We start from the raw sequence: 22500 nt of genomic DNA on the forward strand, positions 1-22500 counted from the left end.
GAGGGATTTTCCAGGAAAATCTTGATCCTCTTTTCATGTAAGGGAGTGACTTTGCAATAGTGCGTCGACTGTTTTTGTAATGTGTGTGTGTGTGTGTGTGAGTGTATGAGTTGGGTGCGCGTGCGATGTCTAGTTTGTCTCACACGGAATTATACTAAAACAGATTATAAAGGTTTGGATCGTTAGATTTTCATGAGTGAGCGAAACCTTCATCATCTGTTCCAGTAAAATGTCTGCTACTGTTCGTGACTATTTCTCCCTCTTTTCCATTTCTTTCTATCGGCTGTCGCCTGAGCTTTGGTGTGGATGTGAGGATTGAGTGGATTCGTTAACAGCAGGAGACCGTTGTATATATATGTATATATATGCAGACCGTTGTTGTCTTTTGTGACCAGTCTGCTTGTTTTAAGGAACTGAAAGAGCACGCATATCAATATGAACCAAATGTAGATATGCATTATTCGAGAAACAAACGGAGTCGTTGTGATCAGGGCTACTTGGGAAAATATGAAATGTACCGTCGCTTGTTTGTTACTGATAGAGTTCAAATGTCGTCATTTGTTTGGAGCGAGATCTTCTCGTTTTCATCATTACATACGTCAGTCCTGAAAAAAAAATCCTTGCTGAATATTTTTGCTGAGGGATTTGGATCTGTGCCTGAACAATTCATTGTTCTTTGTTTCATCACTTTTGTCGAAATTGCGTCATTTCTTGTGCTGACTTCCTCGTTCTTGTTTTTTCTCAAATTGTACGTCTCTCAAATTGTACGTCAGATAAATATTATTGCAAGTTTTATATCCACACTTCTTCGTTAGCATGTGTTAAAGACAGCTTATGCAATCATATTTTATATAAAACAAAAGCTGTTTGTAACATATCCCGTTAGTTTTTATTATGTTTAATTCCGTTCCTACGGTTTTAACCTAAAATGTTAATTGTTAAGGAAGCGTTTATCATTCAGTGACTATGATCAGACCATTCAGCCAGATTTCTGAACTCTGAGAAATCTGACAAAAGGATCTATTCTTAGTTGAGAGGTCTACATTCAGGACAGGAAGAGGGTGACTCAGTTGGCCTCCCTCACCCAAGTGGGAGGACGGTGCAAGGAATGGCTGCTCAGTCAGAGACGGAAAGCAAGCACTTGGGAGGTGCCTGGGGTTTGTTACCAAGGCACACTGTAGACTTATATTACTGTCAGTTTTACCATTCACAGACTATGAAATGTGAGCGAAATTTTCTTCTTCTTCTTTCATCAGTGTCAGATTTGAGGATGCACTGAGATAGAGATGTATGACATCTCGTCATCCATCTCTATGAAGGTATTGAGTTTCTTGTTGAGATACTATGTCAATACTCCATTTTCACTTGGCTTTTGCGTTTCCCCTCGTTCACATTCCTTCCATCTCGAAAAGGCAGATTATAAGACGAGAACGATGAATGTCATTGAACAAAGGTGGCCTAGACTAGCGCGCGAAAAAACAAAGATGAAGAATCCACCGCAGTAATAATGTAATACTAACAGAATATGGGGCAGATGATCTAGAAAAGATTTCACACATGCATTAACACCGTCACATTCATACGTTAAATTCTAAACCCTGAAGGAAACCACTTGCAGAAAACTTCCCTAACTTCAGCCGCTGAGCTGCTGCTTGTCATACTGCGCTATTCACCGCTGTCCTGCGAACCTTGCTTCTCTTGAATGTTTAGAGCCTTCCCTTCCCTTGGCTATTGCTCTTCATCTGTCTTCACCTCCTCCTTCCTAACACTTCCGAAATATCAACTCTCTTCTCCATATCGTCCTGCATCGTTCTTTGCAACTCTCCAAAACAATAAGCTTCCTTTTATTTGTACTAACTTATTCACTTTTTCTTGTAGCTCCACCTTTCTCTCCATTTCATTTCTTCTTGTGCAACGTTTCTAATGCAAGTAATTCATCTCAACGTTTCAAAGTCACTTCCCTTCCTTCCATTGTTCATCCCCAACCCCTCATTTTGTGGACATCTCTGACTCTGAAGCCCCTGGTGCGGATGGTGATGTTCTTGACGAAATTCTGATTTGATGCAGAGTACACGAATGTCCTGCAACATCTCCTTAGATAGGTATGCTGAACATAAGAATCGAATAAGAACGAGTGGAAATGCAAAAAGAAACATTCATTTGGGAAGTTCGTTTGACTTCGATGCAGCATAAATGAATAGAATTGACCTATATACTGAATTCTTTTTTTTTCAAATTTCTATTAGAATGTAATTGACTGCATCTCGGCGAACTTCCTGTCGTAAGGTTTCCGGGATATATAAATCTATTGACTCCTTCGCTTGTCCCACATCGAAGCGAATGGTGGTGCAAGAGTCAAAGAATCGTGACGACCAGGGGCGTCATGACATAAGAACCTCGTTTCCTCATTATCTTAGGCGCGCTATTAATGGCTCGCAATATAAACATCTCTGTCATTATGTTATTACTCCATCATGAGTTATTTACTTCTGTTGCATCATAAGTCACCTTCCTCCTGCGTTTTCCTACGTGCTCTCTCTCTCTCTCTCTCTCTCTCTCTCTCTCTCTCTCTCTCTCTCTCTCTCTCCTCTTCAAAATATAACTCACCTTGGAAATCACTTGAATTACATCCGGCTGTTATAGGACGGTTATCCTTTTTTATTCTCTTTTTTTAGGGGAATATCCATTGCATTGAAAGTTTTAAGTATATATATATATATATATATATATATATATATATATATATATATATATATTCATTTACGTTTGTATATACTTACGTGTATATATGTATGTATGTATCTATATATTTATATACATGCATATACATATATACATACTATGTATGTGTGTGTGTCTGATTCATTACTAATACTGTAATGTTAGAGAAGAACTGATTGAGCATATGATGACTATAGGATTTGCTACTTATATTTCTAGGGCATTAATCATGACTGTTGTTTTTGGACAATATCAGCCACCAAAATATTTGTTATGACATAATTTACGACACAACGACACATGGTTTGATATTCTTGACGTCAAGTGTGAATAACTGAACTTATTTAGCTAGTGTATATTCTGCGTCAAGAGCAATTTACTAAGACATTTTTCTGTCTGCCGTTGATCACTTACGGAATGACTTTGGTCAATTCCGAGGCACCGTCCACCCTAGATTATCATTCTTTTTACAAAATCGCATTTAAGGCTGAAAAATATTTTAAATACTGTTGTCATATTTATAATTATCTTGTCCTGGATCTGACTTTCTAAAATCATGAGCGCATGTTGTTTACTTCATATTTATTCCATATGATTAGATATAAACAGATGGACTTTATAAGAAAACAGTCCCACCGAGAGAGAGAGAGAGAGAGAGAGAGAGACCCTCCCATGTCAGGAGTTCAGAACAGGATAGAGACAGAGAGCGCAGGACTCCGAGGATGAAGCCATTAGATTGAGGACATGTGACCCAGGGTATTGTAGAGGCGGGTTGGGGAGTTTACAGGGCACGTAGGCTAACATTACTTGAAGGGATGAGGACTCTCCACCCAGATGACATCATAATAATGACAACCTCATTTCGGCGCTTTTTACCGGCTATGAAGAGCTTTGTTGCACGATGGGACATCCGGACTCTCGCCAACAATGCCCGGAGGTTTGGCGTCACAATTATCTTGGATATTTTCATTGTTGACTTATTTTCCCTAATTTCAAATGAAGTGACATTGGGCAATGAGTTGCGTGTTTCAGGCGGGATTATCTGGCTGGCATCCCGTTCAGATAGATAAGTAGACTGAGATGCCACTCGTGCCAGTTCCTCTAGTCTGCCGATCTCTCGTCGGCCTTTCATCAGTGATAAGGGAACAGCTATTCTGAAGCCCGAAGATTTCATATGAGAAGAAAGCGGATCTAGAATGGGATAGGAAAAAAAAAAAGAAAGAAAGATATCGTGAAAGTGACCCTTCCCTGTTGCACGACGAAAAGGGAGAAAAGCCAAACTCAGGAATTTCAAATATTCCCTGTGGGATGTTCTAAACCGGAGCCGGGCAGTTATATTCTCTTCCCTTCCCTTCTCTGTCATACGTTTTACTTGTTTCGGATGAAAGGATGAATTTTCAGTTGTGGTTTAAGTGAATCCATTTAATCAGTAGCCAGCGTCGAGTTACCATAATGGGTTATGAAGATAAACAGCGATTACACGGAATCCAACGGTATGAAACTTGAGCGTCAGATTTTCGTTGTTTAATGATCGTGATATCGTCACAGCCCAGCCTATTGTACTCACGAGCTTTTTGGACGAATTAACGGATCTCATTTCTTTCTTTTCTCTCACTACAGTCTATAGCACTTAGCAAGAACACTTCTTGCTATATTGAGAAAAATTGCTCTTGGCGCTATAACAGGGAGTTAAATAGAAATAGTTTATTTTAACAAGCAAAATCCTTTCTGCTGCAAGAGCACAAGGTGACATTTTCATATGAGGATGTCACTGGTCATTTCTTTCGGAATTGTTATTGCAGACTTTGTATTTGCTAAAGGTGGAATGTGACCTTGAGGGGCGGTCATCTTTAATATCCCTTCATGTTACATACAAACAGAGAGAGAGAGAGAGAGAGCGAAATGGGGGTTGGGGGCGACTTACAAACTCACGGAAAACCAAAACCTCTTGCGAGGAGAAATTGTTAAAGGTGTGTCCATTATCGTCATAGCAAAGACGACTTAACGTGTATCGTTCTGTTTATTTCAGTGACGACCTTTAATACTAGATCACTTCGTCAAATCCATTGATATTGAGACGATCAGTTTTCATAGATCTTTTCCCGTTTTATCTCAAGGAAAAAACATCCTCGGTAGAGTTTAAAGTCGCCTCCGTAGGAAGGTTCTTGGGTTAGTTTTTTTATTCACTCTCCGTATGAACTTGAACTTTTTGTTTAGTTAAACCTAACGGAGGAATACCGCAAAGTATGCGGGGGACTGTCTGTCTTTTCTGGAGCATTCCCGCGAATTTCTCCAGACTTCGACGTCAATGTGTCGTCCGCTTATTTAAAATGCAAATTTTCTCATTCATTTTTGTCACATTCTGTAAAAGCCTATCCATTCTCATCGATACAGTCCCACACTTCCATCCATAGTATATCTGAATAAGTAACTGATATCCATATGTAGTCTGAAATAATGGAGTACAGACGAGATTCCTTACGACGTTGTCTGATGGTCAGTTCTCGTTCCTCCTTCAGTCCTCAGTATCATATACGCTGGGTTATATGGCGAACTATGTCGCGGAATGAATTCCCGACAGAACGGGTGGCGAGGCATCGTACGTGCCGCTCATTAATGAGATCACTTTGCAGTTTAGAGTGATACGTTATGGCTGCTTGATTCTATCAGTAAATTTCTCCAGCACTTTCGTCCCATGTCGCTGAAAATGCATACATAAGTCAGGGGGCTTAGTTGAAAATGAAGCTCTCCTCTCTCTCCTCTCTCTCTCTCGCTCTCTCTCTCTCTCTATCTATAAATCTATCTATCTATCTATCTATCTATATATATATATATATATATATATATATATATATATATATATATATATATATATATATAAATGATATATATATATATATATATATATATATATATATATATATATATATACATATATCTAGTATATATATATATAATATATATACATACACACACACATATATACCATAAATAATATATTATAATTATCTATATATATATTATATATATAGATATATTATACATAATATAAATGTGTGTGCATGTTTGTGTGCATTATTGAAAAGGAGTGTATGGAAATGGATGTATCTTGAATATAAATATTGGAGCGTGTATGTCGGTTTCTTCATTTTATGATACCAATAAAGAAATTATGTTGAAGTTATCTTAAGCAACGCATCTGACTATCTGGTCTACTGTAGGAAGAACTGAAGCCCACAAGTGCTAATTTCACCAGTTAGTTCCGAGTCATATTTCACTGAATTTTGACCTCACCGTGTTTTTCTTCTCTGCTAACGTATAGGTCCTCCAGCCCCCACCGTGCATCTCGCTTACCTGAGGCTTTGCCCACATGTATTGGTGTTTAAAGAAATGTAATTTATTCAGAAAAGGTCTTTTTTTGGTATTGAGATGTACATAGTTGTACACCAAAAGAATTGAATCCAATCTCAATTATACTGAAGCCTTTGCGGGTCTGATTTGTTCATTTGAATCGACAAAAGGAAGAGTATTGTCATTCGCTTTAATGATGATGTCGCCCTTGAAATGCTTGACGCCTTTTCCATTGCGTCATTTTTTTGTCCGGAAAGGAAGCTACTGTGCAAAAAATGAGTCCGCCTAGTATAAAGCTTTTTTTCGCATTTAGTTTTTTCTTCATAACACTTGTGGTTTTTCTTTTTCTTTATCAAAACAAAATGGTTGTGTGCACATAGACCAATCGTCTGAAACTCAAGTTTGTGATGCTGGCATTTTTATCAGGGAAATTTTATTTCTAAAGCATCAGTGTAATTCTCATTTAGCTTTTAAATACGTTTGATAATGACTTGCGGGGCCACTTGTCGCCAGCTAGGGTTGGATTTTTCTTCTTTACTCCTTATTTTTTCTTTGCAATACACGTCAAAATTGAACGCCGATTTAATTTAGCACATTTCAATACTTATAAAAATAAAACGTCCTCAGTATTTTATCGGCTAGTTAATCAGTTATTTTATTTAACGCGTATTGCACATCATGTGGAAACGCGAATTAAAATATAAATGATCAAATGAAAAGAAATAAGGGAATTAACCATACATTCCGTTCATCTTACAGTTATTATTCCCGGCTGAATTAGAATCAACATGAGAGAGATCGTTTAGGGGCTCAATGTTAAATGTATGTTTAAGATGTCATGCAGAGAGCCTGTGACTGCCTGTTCAACCTCGCATTTTGTAAATATTGGACCATTGTTCTCATACACACAGTATGTTTCAATTATTTTTACCCAGGATTATTGTCGACTTCCTTTACCGGTAAGGCTTCTCGTGTATATTTTTCTTAGGGAAATGCCATTTCAGTTAAATTAATAAGGGGATTTACAATTTACAATTAACCCATCAGAGTTTCATATTCATCTCCAACTTTCTACTTGAATGTGTAACGTGTCAGCTTATTCAGGAGACGACTGTAATAGTGCCCACGGAAAAAGTGCTTGAAACTACCAATCTCTTCCCAGAAAGTGTATGGGGAAAGCAAACATATTTATATATATATACACCTCACACATATATATGTATAAATAAAGGTTTTTTGCCACGAAGGAAAAAATGAAACAGCGAGATAGTACTTGGCTATCTCGCTTTTTCATTTTTTCCTTCGTGGCAAAAAAAACCTTTATTTATACATAGCATCACGTTTATATACTTCGTGATCAAGTTATTCATATATATGTATATGCATATGTATATATATATATATATATATATATATATATATATATATATATATATATATATATATACGCAACGATAGTTTTATGTCACTTTGACTTCCCGCCCAGGGCCAGCAGCCTCACTACCCTTACATGAGAATGAGAAATTTCTGGGCATTGCTTCGACCTTCTTTCTCTTTTCGCAGTCCTTTTTGAGGGGATTAGGGCCCCAGTTGGTGAAGAATTCAGATCTATCATTTTTCAGTTGAGCAGCGAATACGCTGAGAATATATGCAAGTACTGTAGATAGGACACAGGGAATCTTGGAAACAATTCGACACACCACACGGTGAATTCAATTCTGGGTGCTTGGACTAACGCAGAGATCTTTTTCCATAACAGTTACCAGCCATTTAATGATGAAGACAGTCCAGCTCGGTATCTCTTAGACAGGACGCTGTAGAAGTGTCATGTGTAGTGGAGGCCACTGCGTGGCTATTAGCGCCCTGTTCAACTGGAATTTGATGTCAAGTCGAGAGAGAGAATTTCATGGGTGGAGCTCTCTGGGATATGTATAACTGACATGCAGGGTCTTGGTTTTATATAGTATGTATAAGATCATTGTGACTGATTATCATTGCTCGGAATCTTTTTGGACCTGAATAGCGTTATTAAAATACTGATTTTCCAAATTATAGTAGAAATACTGATTGGATTTTAAATTTTCAAGTGAAAGAATGATTACAGTACAAGTTTATTGTGATCTTGAGCATGGAAACAAATGAATTGGATACGCTGGACAATACGCATTTTGTGAGAGCTTCGCATATTACAACTTTTGCAAGGAAAATAAATCAGTGTTCATTTCTCTGATACGAACACAACGCAACGTACTCGGTTATCCAGTCTTAAGGGTTGGGTTGCGTATGGAAATCACTATTTATTCGGAGCAGGGTTTTATTGCCTTTCCTTATTATCTTGATGTCTCCAAAGGTAATTCAAGGCACGGGAACCCTTATCCAGATTCATACGAGCCTTTTTTATACGATAATTCTAACCAACTGATAAATTTTCTTTGTGTTTTTGGCGGAAGCGCTTGAATACATGATGATTCGAAGTGGTCTTACTTTTGTCTTATGTTTTTTTATTTTTCCAGTAACAATTATATAGCATTAGGTTAGCTCTCTCTCTCTCTCTCTCTCTCTCTCTCTCTCTCTCTCTCATAATCCCAGGTGACGTAGTGCCGGTCAAGTCCTAGGGAGTTAAACGGTAACGATCAGATTACAGAGGCAAAAGAGATGTGGTTCAGCGGTTCATTTAATATTTTACGATCCAACTGCCACTTTTACGATCGTTTTCTCGTAACGACTACTCTTAAGCGGTAGTTTGGTAGCCTGCTTGTTGAATGCTGCTCTTGCAATAAATAAATTGGCTTGGAAGTTGGACTTCTTTACTTTAAATAGTCTAACAGTCGATGTTCAGCCACAAAGTTTTGGTTCTTAGTAAAGCTTTTGCTGTAGATCATTTGGCGTCTCTCTGCTCTTTACCTCGGAAGATGAAAATAATTTTTTTCCTGGTGTGAAATCTGTTTCAATTTAAAGATTCGGTTTCTGTCTCTATTTGAGACTTGATTAAAAAATTGACCCTTGAAGTGGATTTGATAAATGTAGATCACCTCGTGCAATTGTTAAAAAAATACAGCGTTTTCTTATGAAGTTGTTGAAACGTATCGAATGAGTGTCCCTTATTGTAGATTAAAAATCCCGATTTGTTGTGTTTCTTCGCTCTTAAAACAAAAAACTGAATTTCGCACTATAATCAGTGCAGATATTCTTGGAATACAGGAACGGTGTGCTTATGCTCTCGTTGTACTTCGCTCTTTTAAGATTTAAAGGTCAGGATATGAGTCACTGGTGGTTACTTGAAGATGCGGTGGCGATGCGCCCTGGTCGTCCCCAGTACGGAATGAGCAGCGAGAGGGATGAGCCGCACAGATGTCTACTACGCCCACCGCGAAAGACTAGACCGATAGCCTTTGTCAGCGGTAGAATCCTTACTACTCTTGCCATTACAAATAAGTTTCACTAGTTTAGCCTGTTGCTGTTGCATGCTGGATGTTGAAATGTGTGAGGAAATGGTCAGACAGTTTAGTCCTCCTTTCAGGGTTAAATTTTGAAGTGATATTTTCCCGTTAAGGAGAGATAAACTATCAAGCGGCTCCCCAGAGGGAGCTCCAGCTCTATTGGAGTAATCTCTCTCTAACTACCTATTACATGTTTATCTGTCTGTGTGTGCCTCGTATGTGTGTGTTTGTGCATTAGAGAGTGAGATAGATGCGACTACTTTATAAGGGGAAGACTACAATGCCTGCATTATGAAGTTCTTTACAAGAAGTGTGTTAGCTGTGTTTAAATAGGGGTGTTAAATAGATTTATTTATTTGTTTTTTTGTTTGCCAACTTTAACATCCTACTTTTATTGCCTTTGTACAATGATATTAGTACAACTGTAAACCCTTGAATCGTTTTACATGTATATCGGTGTCATTACTTGGAATTCACTTTTATAGATGTGGTATTTGTTTTCGAACCATGAGCCGGCATAGAGGGAGAGAGAGAGAGAGAGATTCCCAAAATTGTTTATAATTCCCTTTGGGCGTTTCTCTTTGCCGCTGGCCCCAGGCACTAATATGGCAGCGAGGGACCAAACAGATTAAAGGGGAGAACTGTGAAGTGTGAGAGAGAGAAACGTGCTGGAGATCATCGGCGGAGCCATCATCCCATGAATGGTCCTCCCCTACATTTCTTCCTTAACAACGCGAGATCTACGTACGGACCTTAGGCTTATGGCTTCTTGGTTAGCATCACCCTATGCGCACGGCATCGTATTTCCACTGGTTGGTATTCCAACCACACGGACTAGCAGAGATGTTTGTGGTTCTTCTATTTCTCCTCATTTGTTTCTTCTTCTAATTCCACTCTATCCGAAAATTTCGGCAATTCTTTTTAATGATGAAAATTGTTGAGAGAGGACAGTAGGTTTCTCCTCAGTGTAACCCACATAATGTCTGTTTATCTGAAGAAAAATCTGGGCAATTGAAATGGAGAGGGCGTCAGCACAGATAAAAGTTAGATAAGGAAGGCAGAAATTGAAGGTGACTCTATACAGGGATACAGTCATCTGCTGCGTATTTGTAGAGGAGGAGGAGGAGGAGATGCATCGGTATTGCAAGGAGTAGAGGGTACAGAAAAGTCATACTAAGATGGCGTCTGCACTGAGCGGTCCCCTTAAACAATGCTGTTGGTAGTGCTAACCAATGCTTTTATAGCCTGTCATTCCGGAGCAGTAGTATTCTTTCCATGTCTTATTCTGCCTGAATTGGAAAGTGGTTTGGGATACACAGATTAAAATGAATTGTCTTAGGTACACTCGCGTCTGTCTTTACCATATTAGAACGAGGAAGCAATTTGGAATGAGTGGTGAGAGGAGACCGCGTAGTTTCATCCTCGTAAAAAACATAATGTAACGAGACGTAATTGGCCCTTATCAGGCGCTGCGCCTGCGCTCTAATAATGCAACTTGGTGATGCACTGGAAGATAAATAAGAATAAGTTCAGGCTGAAGACTGCAGTTGGGCACGTTTTTCAGGGAGCTTTCGGGAACACATATGTTTCCCATTCTCCATTGGCTCCATTTACCAATCAAATTATGAAGAGATTTAGAAAGTTTTGTAACAGGCGATTTTCTCCTTCATCCTTTATTTACTTAAAAAAAAAAAATTTAACTCTGCGCACGAACAGAAATATGGTGCCATGAATTTACGTCAACCATAACCGCGCCTCGAAAGAGCTCGAAGGGTGGTTTCATGGACGCCAAATATAAAATTACCGCTGCCGCAACATATTTTCGATACGGATGTCATCTATAAATGGAGGCGCTTGATAAGAGCTGAAAAAGAAAAAGGGCCTCATGTCTCTATTTTTGCTCGAAGTAATTATCTTCTTTTGTTTTTTGTTTCCCCACACCCCAAGCTCTCTTCTTAAGATTTCTGATGACCATAAGAGGTTCGGGTACCCAACGGAAAATTGGGGTTGGACGAGGATGCAGTTTGCAAAGGGTATGGATGGCCTCTGACGACAATCACGATTGTTGTTTATTAATCGTGAGGGGCTGAAATACCATGGCGCAAGGAGGTTTTACCATTTTGGTATTATTGGCTTTTATCCTTTTTTATTCTCTCTCTCTCTCTCTCTCTCTCCTCTCTCTCTCTCTCTCAACGATACACATTTAACAATATCGTGAAGTTTGTTTTTCATAAAATCCCATTTACAAAAAGGATTTACAAGTAGATAATATCTTCTAAGAGCTTTAGAAAACAAGCAGCTGACAACGTGGATATTTTAGCTTCTGTATTGATGAACCGGTAGTCACTCACTGTGTTGAGGAACCAAGAAGGTAGTGTGAAATATTAATATAATCATACAAAGAGAAATTCCTTGTTTTCATCCTAGAATATCTAGTTACGGTTCAACATTTTCAGTCAGAATGCAAGTTTTAGTGACGTATTCGTAGGTTCCTGCGGTGGACAACCGGTTTAGATTACTGAAGACCTTTTTAAATGTTAAATATGGGCTGCATAAAGGATATGGAGAAGTTTTCTTTCAAAAAATTAAATATTAGAAGTCAACGCTTTTCTTAGTAATACAAAATTTTAATGGATAACGTATCCACTTTTAACTGCAATGTTCTGTTAATTACACATTTTTTGTAAGACCTCCTTCAGTTTGATTTAAGGCCTTTTATTCTCTGTGATACAGACTCACGCACACACACACACACACACACACACACTCACAGCGCGCGCACGATGAGAATTGTTTCTACTTCACTGATATGAGATTGCGATTAGATATACGATAAGAAGCAATTCTAGCATCGATTTTGATGCACTGCGCTACTGAAAGACACATGATTCATTCAGATGATTGGGCAATAATGACACAATTCGTCTGCGTTTTAATAGACTGTTTGTGCATGTTATGGCAATATGACTGCGATTACTGAAGATACTACCTGCATGCTTCCGAAGTCGCGGGAACCACTCACTGCCTCTTCTAGCGCCAGTATTTCCAGAGGAAGAGCGAAAAATGGTTAAATGGATATTATCTTCTCATAACCACAGCCGCAGTGGGTACATATTGTGAGGTCCTAAGACGTAAGACTTGTCAATCCCTCCATGTTGCCCATTTGTAAATTATGTATTATATTGCTCCCTTAGTGACATATTGAGGCTGAACTTGAGATAATGTACCTACTACTTCTACTTCCAATACTGTCATTGTTGCTGTCGTTTCTTGTGCTGGTAGCTAAGCCGGCTATAATAGTGATAAAAGAATATGACAGCGGATATCTTCTTTATTTTCGCAAAAATGAAACTATTGGTGGAATCAGCAAATGTAATAAACACTGGAAAAGGATTTTAAGTAAATGAGAATGTGGATGAAAAATTGAAATCATCTGACGTAAAGTAAAACAGAAAACTACTGGAATGATTGGAGAACCTTCTTGGTTCTCACTGTCAACCAGTAGTTGGTTAAAAGCGGAATTGGAATGGTCATTGTAACCGATATTATTTCTCGACCTTTTCTGAAAGAGAATAACAGTATCTCTGCTGAAGTGTTTCTGCTCAGCTAATATCAGTGTTGTGATTAACGCGTCTAATTTTATTTTAGTGCCTCACCAATCTTCTCAGTTTGTTTTAAGCTCCAGAACTGATTATTCTACATACCTGGGAACTACACTTCATCGTAATTTTTTTTTTCTAGAAAATAGTCTATTAGGAGGTTAAAGGCCATCAGGGCATGCTAAATTTTGCTCCTTTAAATTTACAGTATTGTATGCGATAAGGGACATTAGCTGAATGGCATCTTTGGTTCAGTCAGAATGGTAGCTACTCGGTTTGATGTTATCTTTTGTGAATCTGAACATACCGACGAAACGCCTTCGGGCTTGTGTTCCCATTCAACAACTTTGATTTGTGGGTGTAGCTATGGTCCACTTAGCCTGGAAACTTTTTATTAGGCTCTCCCCATGCGGGAGTTCATTCATTACATAGTTATGGTCATCCTTACAGTATTATGGGCCCCTTCCCCTATGACCCTGGGTATCTGACTGACTTGGAAAAAAGATCACACAGCCTTTTAGCTCACGCAGGAATAACTTTGTCTCTTCCTCCAGGAAAGCAATGCCTTCGCAGTCTGGTTTATGACTGGATCGCATTTTGCATGAAGCTCGGTTGTAGAGCTTCCTGCAGAAATGTTTTACCTGCTGAAAATAGCGAACCGGGCGCAACCCAGATCCCCACGAGGTAATAGCATATTCATCCATCGTAAAGGTCCCGCCGTTGACACGACATGAATGAAAACATTCGGTGCTCGTGCTACGTGTATTGGAGTTGTGTCGGCTTGTTGTGAGTGACGTAAAAGGCCGATTGAATAATACCTTACTTGCTTTTGAATTCATAACCGTTTATTTATTCTCATCACTTGCGTTTTGTGCCCTGCTGGTGCTTTACCATGAGGTCGAAGGTATCTGATATTTTGTTTTTCTCTTTGCTTCAGTTAATCTTCCGTTTACTTACAAAGATCCAGTGCACTTTCTAACATTAATTCTTAGTTTTCAGTTGCCAGAAACACTTGCAAGAGTATGATGAAGTGACCGGGTTCTTTTGTGTTATGTCACTGAAATCTGTTTATAATAGCAGTTGTTATTATTCATTGTTATTATTATCTTCTTTATGTGACATCGCAACACAGATGAATGATGCAGAATGAATCACTGACCTCGGAGTTGCAAGAGGCTCCAGATACGTGCCCTTGCAAGGGATTCTTCGGATATCAAGATCTGCTTTAGTCTTGAGAGCTGCCTCCAAGCACAAACGGCATTTAGTGAACGTATTTTTAAATACAAGCTTTGTCGACAAAGTTTACCAATATGAACTTTTGTTCTATTGTCGGTTTCTTGCCCCGAAATAGTAGACAGTTTTGAAGGGATGAATGATTATCCGAGAAAGAGGGCTGGGTTTTATAAGGATTGAGTATATTGAATGAGTATAATGCACGTTGGGAAGTCATAAATCGTCTTAGCCATTCCTTTGCCACATGTTCCTCATCCAGTAACATGTCCTGTCCAGTGAATTAAACATACTTTCACTATAATGCACCTGCCATCCAGTTACAATCCCTTCAACTGTTGGTACCTTTCCAGCCTCCATATTTTGAACGGCCCCCTTACATTCACGAGTCCCGTCTAGAAGCGTCATCAAATTTTGGTAAATCTCTCCTCTTTTGCATCATCTGGATCTGCCTCTCTTCTCTCTTTTACAGCGCTTCGAAATACTCATTCCACTGATACGAAACCATTCAGTTCAAATGGTGTCTATCCATTTTCATCTTTTCTTCTAAGATCTGTTGGCTCAGTAACAATTCTCACTACACTTCCCCGAAGTACGACTTTTCTCTCGTACTAAAAATTTTTCTGAAATCTGCCCCCAAATCTGCACATTTGCTGCCCTTTTTCTCTCTCACTGTCTGTGACATCTTTGTTTTTGCTTTTGAATGATCACTTTAAACAGGTTTTTTACTTCACTAAAACTAATTTCATCAGCGAACTATGTACTCTGCTTTGATTCCCTTGAGTATCCTCCTATACTTGCAAGCAATACATGCAAGCTGTCTGACCTCATCCGTGAATACTGTAAGCTCCTCAAAGGCTACTTTTACTTTAACCTTAGACCATTCTGAATTTTATCATGTGGCGTCACACTACTTTCTTATCAATTTGAATTTCAATCACATTTATAGCCACAATTTTCAACTTTCCTGCCAGTGTAGAACTTCCAAGTATTTTCATTTTTACTTCCACTAAATAATGATCAGATGTCTCCATTCACTCATCTCGCAATCATGGCATCCCTTAAGTAATCTTCCCTTCGGCCTACTCTCCCCTGACATGTTATTTAACAAACGTTGACAGCCATTCTATTTTCCGACACTAATATGAGAACATTTTTCTTCGAAAATCACATATTTCTAAAATCAAACTATTTTTAAACACTTTTCCGCATGATCCTCCATTTTCATTCACGCTCAGGGAGACATATACATAGACAGCTAGATTTCCACTGAAAAGTAATTTGCCTTGTAAAGGAAGTGTCCCAAGGAAGCATTAGCCATCTCATGCTCATCAAATATCTCTGGGTGAAACTACAAGACCCAAGTCCTCATGTGTTCTGGATGCGACACGTAACAATCGACTAACTGCAGGTCCTGATTCACACTTTTGGCTGACAAAGGCACAGTGGTTGTCACCTTTTTTTTTAACCTATATGCACTGTATATATATATATATATATATATATATATATATATATATATATATATATATACATATATATATATATATATATATATATATACATATATATATATATATGTGTGTGTGTGTGTGTGTGTGCGTGTGTGTGTGCGTGTGTGTGTGTGTGTGTGTGTTAATGGGCCCAAAGGGACATTGACTTTCAGGACCATATTTTTGGTAACATGAACCAAAGCGAGGCACTGCCACCAAATTTGTTAATACTCTCCTCAGAGAGGATGAGGGCTGTAAAACTTACCTCTTCGAGGTATGTTGGTAGCCATGGCTTTAGAGCAGTACTCTCTCTCTCTCTCTCTCTCTCTCTCTCTCTCTCTCACACACACACACACACACACACACACACATATATCAATTACCTAAGGTAGCTGAATCACTCTCGTAAACTATAAAAATGAATTTATTCAAGAACAAAAGGATTAACTAAATATATCAAATTCTCAAAGAAACAAATGTTTAACTAAATCATTTAAAATTCAAAATCCAAATAATACACCACTGTTATTCCAACAGAGAACCCAAATAACCCTGGGGATCGGACCGAACCCGTCCACCTCTTTCTCTACAATAATTAGTCATCAGCCATAAGACAGATAATCGAAAAAAGTCATAGTCTCCCCTCACCATTACCATGGAACTATCAGATAAGTTCTCATTACTAGAAACGTCTGTTAGAAAAAAGAAAGGAAAAGAAACCCCACATAAATGAATTGCAAATAAACTAAAATGACATAAATCAAAAAGTCATATGGAAAAGGACATTTCTGAAATAAAGGCCTAAAATACAAAAAGACAAAGCTACACTCAGGTCTTAAAAGTACGCTTACCCATTTCAGCTGTGAGCACTAACACAAACAAAATCCAGTTGTATATTGCTATCCCCAAAACAAGTCCGGCTCTCCCATTTGGGCGCTTCTCCGACTTAGTTATCTTACCTTCCCATTATGTAGGAGAACATCTCCCACGTACACAAACACAAACTTTCTTAAAGACACTCCCCTTAATATGACGTCACTGATTCGTCACAAGTTCATTGCACTGGAACAGATGTGTGACGAGATATACAACTCATTATCACGCCCATAAGATCTACCCAAAACTAGATCCTTGCTTCCACTCATGCACCGACACGACCGCGGCCTGTCTTGCTTATAGGCAGCAACCTTTGTCTCCGCGAGAGCTAACGCTAAATCTACCATCTTAAGACCACGCTTGTTTCCATGGGAGTCAAAATGATGATATCCATCGTTTCAAAGAATGTCATTGCTCATTCAATCCGTCTATCAACCATCGGTCAACATAAAAGCAATAAAAAAAATATAATATTTATATGTGTGTGTATGCATATATATATATATATATATATATATATATATATATATATCATTCGAGCTACAAATGTCCTTTAATATCTAATTCGCTCTACCTCGGAATTGATATATTTTCATATATGTACCAAGGGGGAATTTTTTAGTCGATAATAATTTCGTACCCCCATGGGATCGAACCACCGTCCAGTTGGACGGGGAACGAAATCAGGATCGGACAGTGACGCTGCCGAAACGGCTATCAAGAGAGGCTAAAAGGTTTATATCGATTCTGACCATTTCAAATCAACGCCGATCTCGTTGTATTTGTAATTAGAATCGATATGGAACCCCCTCCACTATGCTAGCCGATTCGAGCGTTTGACCCACGCAGCCTTGTTATGAATATTTATCACATCACGGTGATGTGATAAATATTCATATATATATATATATATATATATATATATATATATATATATATATATATATATATATATATCATTCGAGCTACAAATGTCCTTTAATATCTAATTGGTCTACCCTCGGAATTGATATATTTTTCATATATGTACCGAAGGGGAATTTTTAGTTGATAATAACTTTTCGTCCCCCTCTGGATCGACCACCGTCCATGCAGTGGACGGGAACGAAATCAGGACGGCCTAGTGTTGGCCGACTTGATAACGTCACTAGGCCGTCCTGATTTCGTTCCTGTCCACTGGACGGTGGTTCGATCCCATGAGGGGACGAAATTGTTATCAACTAAAAATTCCCCTTCGGTACATATATGAAAATATATCAATTCCGAGGTAGAGCCAATTAGATATTAAAGGACATTTGTAGCTCGAATGATATATATATATATATTCTATATATTAATATATATATATATATATATATCTATATATATATATTATAATATATATATTATAATATATATATGTGTGTGTGTTGTGTGTGTGTGTGTGTATGTGTATCTTTCCTTTATATCTGTTCTCATGTATTCATTATTCCCATAATATATATATATATATATATATATATATATATATATATATATATATATATATATATATATGCATATAAATATGCATAATATATATATTAAATATATAAAGAAGGATATGTTTGTCACTTATTCATGTACGAATTTTACTATATTAAACCACAAATATCGTTTAATATCGAATTCACGAAACCTTCGGACTAGCCTACACCCAAAGGGAATTATAAATAAAAGTGCAACTGCCCAGGCCAGGGTTCGGACCCGGGCGTTTGATTTACATCAAATGATACACGAGTGACTTTGGCCGGTTTCATTCGCTCCTCTTAAATGTTTACTATATAGAGGAGAGACAGTTTGAATTTCACAAAATACTTGACATTACACCGCGTTTGCTACATTATCAATTTATTTCCTTATGTGCCTTGTAAAAATAGATCCCCTGAATCATGGTTTATAGTGCGATGATAGTGAATTATGCAATTTATTAAAAACCATTATTATGTAATGACACTTACATGATAGTAACTAATGATTACTTGTGACAAGCTATTTTGCTAACATATACGTATATATATTTTTCAGGTAAGAATTGCACTCTCAGTTGAAGAATAGACGCCATAGCGATCGAGAGAGGTAAGTGGCTTGCCCTTATGAGTATTGTGAAAAAACATCTACTCTGAGTTTTGTGCTTTATTTATATGCTTATGCGGAGCATTACTTTTCCATAGTTACTTGCTGTCGCCGTTTACTATATTTACTATTTGTCTACGACCTCAGATTTAGCAGGTACTCCTCGGTGAGGTTCTAATGCTCATTAAGAATGCAAGTTTGATACCGCCAGCCTCTACTTATCTCTGATGCCGTACCTTCCCTCCACCCATCTCACCTTGCCCCTGCCTCAGCTGGCTCCTTCGTCTATATACGTCCATCTCTCGCCCTCCCATTTATCATCCCCAACCCCTCCCTGCCTCTTTTCCTAAGGACAATCGAAATAGCAGTAGCATCTTTCTACTCCCTCCTACTCGGAACTTTTAACACGACGGAATCTTGCTATTTAGCGTTTTCTCTGCTGCCGATACTGAGCGCTTTGTGTACATAATAATAAGAGCATACAGTAATGGGACGGATCTTTCAAATCGATTATTTCGCAAGATAGCTAATTGGAGACGTGATGAAATACACACACACACACACATCAGCAAGTAGCTTGTCCAGGATGAAGAAACTCCCTGCTGATGAATGACCCCTGTATACTTTTTATCGTAGTTGATTTAGCATATTCGAAAGGGAATTAGTTAGTATTCGCTAAGCCGACCTATACCGAAATGACCTTCTTATAGAGCAATATTGCTTTTCATTGTACTTTTTTTTAAGCATTTATTGTTCGTTTGCATGTTTGTGAGAATCCTCTTTCATAAACTTTCCATAATTTCAGTTAAATGGTCAACAATGATTGGAAAATAAGTCTTAACTCAAAGGCATTAACCTTGAATATCAAACCCACTGTCGAGTGAGCCCAGTGAATTAATGACATACAGTGTTATGAATATAAGATGATTGAAACGTTATTATTACCCTATGAAATGTTGTGAGTAGTTATTTGTGGAGTAAATAACAAAAGCTCATAACACAAATGTACTACTCATTATCGGGTTTCTTTCATTATAAACAAACATCGTTTATTTCTTTTATCATTATTCCCGAGTGTTTAACTTTTAACGTTTTCGGAAACTTTTGGCTCCAGGTGCTTGAAATTCTGTTTATTTCTCAAAAATGGCTTCATCCTGCTCACCAAAATGTGAACTGAACAGATTTCAGCCCCAAAAGCTGTTGACAAGCACTAAATACGTCGTTAGTTCAGAGCGGATTTGATTCAAGCTCATCAGAACTTTTGCTCGATGATGGTGCATGTTTTTAACAAAGCAATATGAGTGGAGTGTGACACTCAGTTCCAGTGTATCAACTTGGTCAAGACAGAGACAGAGCACACAAGCACAGCAAAATATAATTTCACTTGATATGGGTGAAATCCAGAAATATATTGAAAGGTTGATGCCGATTCTAACAACGAATACCTGAGCGTGACAGAGATTTGTAGGTGAGAGGCGGCATTAACTTATTGAAAGCCAATGTGTATTCAGACATTTATGTCAGTTTTAGAACCTGTTACCAAGGTTAAAGTGTATGCCCTGCGGTAGGGCTGTAAGAATACTACCTTCGTAGGTCTTGCGTGTCGTAAAAGGCGAATAACTGGAAACTGCTGCCTTACAGTCATACTTTTTAGCAAAAGGCTAGGCCCATCGCCGATAACTGTAGAAACTGTTGCCTTGCAGTCTTACTTTTTAAAGGCTAGGCCCACCACCAAGAACTGTGGAAACTGCTGCCTTGCAAGCTTACTTTTTGGTAAAAGGCTAGGCCCACCGCCAACAACTGTGGAAACTGCTGTCTTGCTAGTGGACATTTTAGTAAAAGGACAAACACACTACCAATAACTTTAGAAACTGCTGCCTTTCAGGTGGACTTTTTAGTAAAAGAACAGTCCCACTGCCAATGATTATGGTAACTGCTGCCTTGCAGGTGGATTTTTTTAGTAATAGGACAGACCCACTGCCAATAACTATAGAAACTGCTGCCTTGCAGGTGGACTTTCTTAGTCAAAGGTGAGGCCCACCGCCATTAACTGTGGTTGATGACAGCCAGGTCATACGGTCGTAAAAACCCCTTTGCCAAATAATGAACCGCGCCGGATCATTTTAAGGCGAATTAAACAACCGAATCCTTAATGTAGCGATAATGGTTGGAATGAAGGAGACCTACGTTGAAATATAACACTTTATCTCGTTCATATGCTCTCGCTTAAAGCTATTGGCTCTTCATGCCAACCGAACGCACAATTTGCCCTTAGCTATTTATGATTTCATATCTACACATGAAGGAGACATTATCAAGGCTAGTCTTTCCGTTTGTGTTTGAGATCTAGACTGATGGAGAAGAAAAAGAAAAGAAATATGGTTTAGTTGCTTTTGTTATTGTAAATTGATATTTGTTACACAAGAGGCGTGTCTTGCAGAATTTTTAATGTGGAAGAATATCATATAGTCGAAAAAAAAAAAAAAAAAAAAAAAAAAAAAAGTCTCCTTTCGCAGTCTGATTAGTGGCTAAAATGATCCGAGAAATTTTTTATGGTAGAAATGACGCGGGTCTACCCCAGAGAGATGACTGGGCTTCTTGTTTACATTTCGTTCAGATTTTCACAGGCAGCTCAGTTCGTCTTTGAACTTTACCGTGGGCGTTGCCTTTTTATTCATCATCTCTCTTGTTGTTTATGATGTGGCCCAAACAGTGGGATGCGATTGGGGATGGCGATTGCACTGAGGCTTGTTATTGTGTTTGGGAGCAGGACGTGATGTAGTGGCGGCGAGAGCCATTTGTTTCTTCTCATTCGCCTGCTCCTCTTCACTACGTTTTCTTTTGCTTCGGGTGTGTAGCTGTTGACGTCAATTTGCTTCTTTGCATCATTGTTTCTTCACATATACCTACAAGAAATTTTGCTTGTTATTTTCATTTCCGGTGTCATTCAGTATCTGCTGTATGCTCATTCCTCCTCAGTACCGAAAGAAATGAATTATTGGTCACTATTATTTCTGAATGATCATTTTATTCTGAAGGGATATTGATGCCCAGCGAATTCACATTTGTTGACTTTGGCCCGTTTTCTTTGAGAGACAATTGGTTGTAGACTATCCTTTTCTTTTATATATTGCACTGGAAGTAAGGTGATAACATTCCCTAAAGCAATGTCTGTGTTATTGAGGGTCGCCGTTTATTCACCGCAATGGGCAATATCTTGCAGGCATTGGAACCGTTACCGCAACCCAGTTTCTGATACTGCGGGAAAGTTCCTAATACATGACTAGGTATGATGACACGCCGTCATAAATCCCAGCTGATGAACAGCTGGACCAGAGGTTCTCGCTCAGACTCCGTTTTTATATTCCCAAGTCCGTCGTACATCATGCATTATGTAGTTTTTTTGTCTTCTTCTTCTTCGTTACGGTCAGACCTAAAGTCCTCATGACGGAGATTTGCATAATTGCTGATGAAAGATGGTTTCATGCGGCCTTTTATAGAGTCTACCTCTAAACTCGATAGCAGCGAATCTACTCGTAGTCGTAGGTCCCATGGGTTTGTTTGTGGATGGTAGAATGTTATTTCGTGTAACATCGTTTGTTTTTGTGGATGGTGGTAGAATGTTATCTCTTGTAACATCATTTGGTTCTGTGTGTGATGGTAGAATGTTGTCTTATGTAACCTCATTTGGTTTTA

At 38.4% G+C, this 22500-nt stretch overlaps 1 protein-coding gene across 12 annotated transcripts in view; it reads left to right on the plus strand.

The window, feature by feature from the left end:
- The window catches only part of LOC135217998 (DIS3-like exonuclease 2), a 445369-nt gene that overhangs the window by 274646 nt on the left and 148223 nt on the right, over positions 1-22500 (plus strand). The window contains exon 1 of one of the 12 annotated variants that reach the window (XM_064254142.1): positions 18763-18807. The exons of the other annotated variants lie outside the window; for them this stretch is intronic. The gene's annotated coding sequence lies outside the window, so the exon portion shown is untranslated. Of the gene's footprint in view, positions 1-18762; positions 18808-22500 lie in introns of those variants that run through there. 12 annotated transcript variants of the gene reach the window in all.

The sequence above is a fragment of the Macrobrachium nipponense genome, chromosome 9 (genome assembly GCF_015104395.2).
Source record: "Macrobrachium nipponense isolate FS-2020 chromosome 9, ASM1510439v2, whole genome shotgun sequence".
In the NCBI taxonomy this organism is placed as follows: domain Eukaryota; kingdom Metazoa; phylum Arthropoda; class Malacostraca; order Decapoda; family Palaemonidae; genus Macrobrachium; species Macrobrachium nipponense.